The sequence below is a fragment of the Oryctolagus cuniculus genome, chromosome 1 (assembly GCF_051225735.1).
Source record: "Oryctolagus cuniculus isolate XC-2025 breed Fujian yellow rabbit chromosome 1, ASM5122573v1, whole genome shotgun sequence".
Taxonomy (NCBI): domain Eukaryota; kingdom Metazoa; phylum Chordata; class Mammalia; order Lagomorpha; family Leporidae; genus Oryctolagus; species Oryctolagus cuniculus.
This window is the reverse complement of record NC_142867.1, coordinates 141,061,178-141,067,424: the sequence shown is the minus strand read 5'-3', so window position 1 is coordinate 141,067,424 and position 6,247 is coordinate 141,061,178. Positions and strand designations below refer to the sequence as shown.

The window sequence follows — 6,247 nt, the reverse complement described above, 5'->3', positions numbered from 1 at the left end:
ATACAAGGTATGCATCTCCTACAGAGGTGCACCTGCTTAAAGCCTAAGTGTGTACACTTCTGAAATCAAAAACTTGGAAACTCTAAGCACAATATTTTATGACACTTTTTACTAATAAACACAAAAGCATATTTTTCTTGGTTGATATTTCATAAGGTGGGTTAGTTTGACAGTGATAAAAAGAGATTAAGTTTTGATTTAACAAGGAAAAAATGGGATTAATGCTACCAATAAGGTAGTGTAATTTATAGTATAAGACTTTATTGTGATAGTGAAATAACTAATTAGATATTGATGACAACACTAAAATTTATTTGACAAAATTCCAATCAGCGTTGCTTTCTAGGTGTTTTTTGATATTCATATATTTTAACTGATGCTTATACAGGATGCTCATGTCGCAGGCGGCAGCCTAACCTGCTATGCCACAATGCAGGCCCCCTGCTCTATAGAAAACTCTGAAATCTCAGTGCAAATCCTCAAATTTTCGTTTCCCCCTTTCACATCATTTTGGCTATCCTAGTTCCTTTGCTTTTCAATGTGAATTTTAGGACTAGTATGTGGATATTAATAAAATGGATTGCTAAGATTTGGGAGGATTGGTATCTGAAGTATACTGAATCTTAAAATCAACTGAAATAGTATGTATTCTACTATATGGGTTCTTTGATTTCTTTTGTCTGTGTTTTGTAGTTTTCAGCACACAAACACTGCACAAATTTTGAGATTTGTGTATGGGTCTTTCTTCCTCTCCCTCTCCCTCCCTTTTTCCTTCCTTTCTTTTTAAATTGTAAGTAGATTTAAAAAATATTTATTTATTTGAGAGGCACAGTTACAGAAAGGGAGAGGGAGAGTCAGAGAGAGAGGTCTTCCATCCGCAGGTTCATTCCCCAGATGGCTGCAACAGCTCAGCTGTGCTGATCTGAAGCCAGGAGCCGGGAGCTTCTTCCTGGTCTCCTACGTGGGTGTAGGGGCCCAAGCACTTAGCTATCTTCTACTGCTTTCCCAGGCCATAACAGAGAGCTGGATTGGAAGAGGAGCAGCTGGACTTGAACTGACGTCCATATGGGATGCCAGCATGCAGACAGTGGCTTAGCCCACTACACCACAGCGCTGGCCCCTTGCTAGGAGTTTTTATAATGACTATATGTTGAATTGTGTCAATTACTTCCCTCACATCTACTGATATGATCATATGGCTGCTTCATTTTAAAAAAAGATTGATTTCTTAGAAAAACACAGTTACAGGGAAGGAGAGACAGAGAGCTTCCATTTGCTGGTTCACTCCCCATATGGCCACACTGGCTAGGCAGAAGTCAGGATTTAGGAGCTTCATCTGGGTCTAACAACATGCGTGGCAGGGGCCCAAACATTTGGGCTGTCTTCCACTGCTTTCCCCAGGCCATTAGCAGGGAGCCGAATCAGATGTGGAGCAGACAGGCCTCGAACCCATGTCCATATGGGATGCTGGGATTAAAGGTGGTGGTTTTACCTGCTCCATCACAATGCTGGCCCCCATATGACTCTTTCAATTTAATCTGTTGATACTGTGAATTACTTCGCTGAATAAAAATGATTTTGTAGGAAAATACAGAAAACATAAAACGTGACTATTTCAAGCATTTAAAGTATGCAATTCAGTGACAGTAAGTATGTCCACCTTATTGTTCAGCCATCAGCACCATCCTTCTCCAGGACCTTTCACCATCTACTAGAAAAGCTGTGGCCACTAAGCAATTGCCCATTCCTACAGTTCCGTCCACCCAGCTCCTTTCTAAGCATTCTTCCACTTACTTTTTCTGTGACTTTGGCTTTTCTAGGCACTTTGAGTAGAATCACACAGTAGCTGTCTTTTAGGTCTAACTTATTTCACTTACAATGTCCTCAAGAGTCATCTATGTTATATCATTTATCAGAGTTTCATTGTTTCAAGTCTGAATAATATTCCATTATAACTATTATATATAAATAATTATATATGCATAATTATATAGTTATATATACATAATTATATATACAATTATATATGTTATGTATAAAACAATTTGTTTAACCCCCTCACCTGTCAACAGGTATTTGGGTTGTTTCTACCTTTGGCTATTGTGAATAATGATGCTGTGAACTTGGGCATAAAAATATCTGTTTGAGGCAGTCATGGTGGGTTTGCTGAAGGAGGCCAGTGACCTTTTGGGGTTGGCTGTATGTTTTAGTCCACATGTGAGGCTAAGAATACTAAACAGGAAGGTTCTTGATGTTCTTGAACAAATGCCTAAAAATGCAGCATACAGAAAATATACTGAAGAGTTTACAAATGAGAAGCTGAGTACGGTGCAAGTGGAATCAGATTTTCTAATATATTATTGAAGATTTTTGCATGTATATTTTTGGTAGATATTGGTTTACAGTTTTCCATAACTGTTTTTGACTGCTTTTGGTACAGGGTAATGTTGACTCAATGAATAAATCAGATGTATTGGGTTGGTATTACACCTTCATTAAATGTCTGGAAAAATTTACCAGTAAAACTACCTGGGTCTGGAAGTTTTTTCCTTTTGTAAGGTTTTTTACTGCAAATTTAATTTTGTTAACAGTATGAGTATAGGACTATTTGGGTTATTCATTTCTTCAAAACGTTTTGGTAGTCCATCCATTTTCAAGGACTTGGTTCATTTTATCTAAGCTGTTAACTTTATGGGTATGGAGTTGTCAGTGTTTATTCTTCTTTTAATGTTTTGAGGTTAGCAGTGGTGGTCCCTCTTTCATTTTTGAAATTGGTCATTTGTGTCACCTTTTTATATTTCTTATTAGACTGGTAAGTCTGATAAGTAAGACTTACTAGAGATATTCTAATTGTAATCCTTCCCATTTTTTTAACAGTTTCACAATTTTTGGTTTTAATTTTATGATATCAGAGTGCAAGTTCTATATATTCTTATTAATTTTCTGTCAACTAGTCCTTTCAATTACTGTAGTTGTGGGTTTATCTATTACTACTTTCGGATCTACTCATTTATGGCATATTATGTAGGAAATTCTTTGGCTAGATGCATGGGAGGGATCTTCAAGAAATTCCTTGAAAATGGGTATTGTGAAAAAAAGCTATGTATGGATTTCAAGGTTTTTGCTCGCAACTAAATTTACCTTTTAATCCCATTTCCCCATAAATCTTTCTGAAGTACCCTTGTGTACATTTTTGGATTGGGGCATTTTCTTGGATAGTTAACTACCTTATCATTATGTAATATCCCTTTTTATACCCAACAATATTCCCTTGTCTGAAGTCATCTTTGGCTTGAAATAAATGTCTATTCTAGCTTTTTTTTTCTTAGGTTTATTTATTTATTTGAAGTCAGAGTTACACAGTGGAGAAGAGAGAGAGAGAGAGTGTGTCTTTCATCTTCCATCTGCTGGTTCACTCCCTAATTGGCTGCAATGGCTGGTGCTGAGCTGATCTGAAGCCAGAAGCCAGGAGCTTCCTCCAGGTCTCCCATACGGGTCCAGGGGCCCAAGCACTTGGGTCATCTTCTACTGCTTTCCCAGGCCATAGCAGAGAGCTGGATCGGAAGTGGAGGAGCCGTGACTCGAACCAGCGCCCATATGGGATGCTGGCACTGCAGGCGGCAGCTTTACCTGCTACACCACAGCACCAGCCCCTATTCTAACTTTTCTTTTGTTGGTATCTTGTGGCTTATTTTCTCCATTCTTTTACTTTAACCTAGCTAAGGCTTTATATTTCAAGTGGGTTTCATTTAGAACACAGTGTTTTTTTTTTTTTTCAAATTTAATATAATTGCCTTTTCCCAAATATATTTAGAATATTCACATTTGTATTGATTAATATCCTTGAAGTAAAATATGTCATCTTGCTATTTCCTATTTATTCTTTGTCTTTTCCTTTCCTTTTTTACCTGTTAGATTGTAGGGTTTTAGGGCTTGAAGAGACACAGAGACCACGGGTTAAAGCAGAAGACTTTTTATTGTAGAAAGGACTGCATTGAGGGGGTTTGGGATAAGATTGTAGGCTGAGAGTGGGCAGGGAGGCTGAAATGAATGTTGAGGCCACCCCCACTCTGCCTCTGCAATGGGCAGGAGCCTATTTACATAGTTTTCTGGGAGGGGTCCTGCTGCAGAAGGGCCAGTTGGTAAAGTTCTGTATTTATATGTCTTGTCACAGCAATTTGGACTGTCCAGGTGAGGGGCTTTCCCAATCAACAGACCTGCTATTAACCTTTATATATGTACCCAGCTTTATCGGGTTTGGGGGTTTTAGACCTTGGTGACATAATGGGTTCTATTGGCCTAATAGGTCCTAACAATCTTCATTGTTTTTAGCTGAACCATTATTATTCTATTTTATCTAATTATTGGTTTTACACTTTTTAGTGGTTGCCTATAGTTTTGTTTTTTATTTATTTATTTTTATTTTTTAAATATGGAAAGCTTCACAAATTTGTGTGTCATCCTTGCTCCAGGGCCATGCTAATCTCTGTATCTTTTCAATTTTAGTATTATGTGCTGCCAAAGTGAGCAATGATTTGTGGTTAGGATGAGGGATAAGTTGCCAGAATTGCTTGGTATTTGTCCTCAGTTGGCCTCTAGGCTTCCTTTCCTTCCCCCTGGCAGAATCTACATCTTACAATTGCTCTTCTATTCATATCCACTGTAATTTTATTTTATTTTTTAATTCTTAGCCGGTTTGAGTCCCGGCTGCTCCACTTCCGATCCAGCTCTCTGCTATGGCTTGGGAAAGCAGTAGAAGACGGCCCAAGTCTTGGGCCCCTGCACCCGTGTGGGAGACCTGGAAGAAGCTCTTGGCTCCTGGCTTCGGAGAAGCTCAGCTCCAGCTGTTGCGGCCACCTGGGGAGTGAACCAGCAGATGGAAGACTCTCTCTCTCTTTCTCTCTGCCTTTCCTCTCTTTGTGTAACTCTGATTTTCAAGTAAAGAAATAAATCTTTAAAAAAATGCTTATTTATTTGAAGGGTAGAATTACAGAGAGCTGGAGAGACAGACAGGATCATCCATCCACTGGTTCACTCCCCAAATGGCCACAATAGCTGGGGCTGTACCAGGTAGAAGCCAGGAGCCTAGGACTGCATCAAGGGTCTCCACATGGGTGGCAGGGGCCCAAGTACTTGGGCCATCTTCTACTGCTTTCCCAGGCATGTTAGCAGGGAGCTGGATCAGAAGTAGAGCAGCCAGGACTTGAACCAGAGCTCACTTGGGATGTCGGCATCACAGGTGGCAGCGTCAGTGTGCCACAATGCCAGCCCTTCCACTGTGGTTTCAATGGGATCCTTGTCAGGACTGTGAGTATGGGGATGTGGGTGTTCTTTGATGTTCAGAGTAAGCCTCCTTCTGGCATGCACTGTGAACTTGGGTCTCAGGTGTGTGGTGTTCACGATTGCTTTTCCTCTCCTCTAACTACAGTGCTCAGCCTGGGCACATATTTCTGCTTCTTCACTGGGAGGAAAGCTTTGTTGTTTCGTTGTTCCCTGTACTAAGTCAGCTGCAGTCAGCCCCACCAGAGCCCTAACGCTGCAGCTTTCTTACACTTCCTCCTGAATATTTTGACTTCTGTTTCCCAGGGCAGTTAGAGGAGCTGGTCTGGATACAGGCTTGACAATGACACTTGCACCTGAGGGAAGGTTTCTAAAGATGCTAATAGTCTCTTTTGGTACCTGGTAAGAAAACCTGACAGAAGGGGCAACCCTTACTCCCCACGTCTGTGCTTCCAGTCTCAGAGTAGCCCCTGCTTAGTTTTCAGTATTGCATCTCGCAGGTTTAAATGTCATCCTGGTAGCAACTGCCATAGGTAAGCAAATGCTCAAGTTCTCTTTCTCTCTCCAGGTGCTTGTTTCTTCTAAGTGTGGGAACGACATTCTCAGTTCTCTACATCTCCACGATAAAACTGAAAGTCTAAGCCCTTTATTTTAAAAAAAAAATTTAAAAAGGATTTATTTATTTATTTATTTATTTGGAAGGCAGAGCCACGGAGAGGCAGAGGCAGAAGCAGAGAGAGAGAGAGAGAGAGAGAGAGAGAGAGAGAGAGAGAGGTCTTCCATCCACTGGTTTCACTCCCTAAATGGCTGCAATGGCCAGAGCTGAGCTGATCCGAAAGCAGGAGCCTGGAGCTTCTTCGGAGTCCCCCATAGGGGTGCAGAGGCCCAAGGTTTATCCACTATGCTGCAACACCAGCCCTTATTTCCATCTACAGGGGAGAGAGAGAGAGAGAGAGAGAGAGAGAGA

General features: G+C 40.6%; 1 non-coding gene across 1 annotated transcript; it reads right to left on the bottom strand.

Annotated features, from left to right (window-relative positions):
- Positions 1 to 4,426: 4,426 nt before the first annotated feature.
- On the bottom strand, positions 4,427 to 4,531 carry LOC127485067 (U6 spliceosomal RNA). The gene has a single exon (XR_007912270.1). It is a non-coding gene; the product is annotated as a U6 spliceosomal RNA (small nuclear RNA).
- Between the last annotated feature and the right edge of the window lie 1,716 nt (positions 4,532 to 6,247).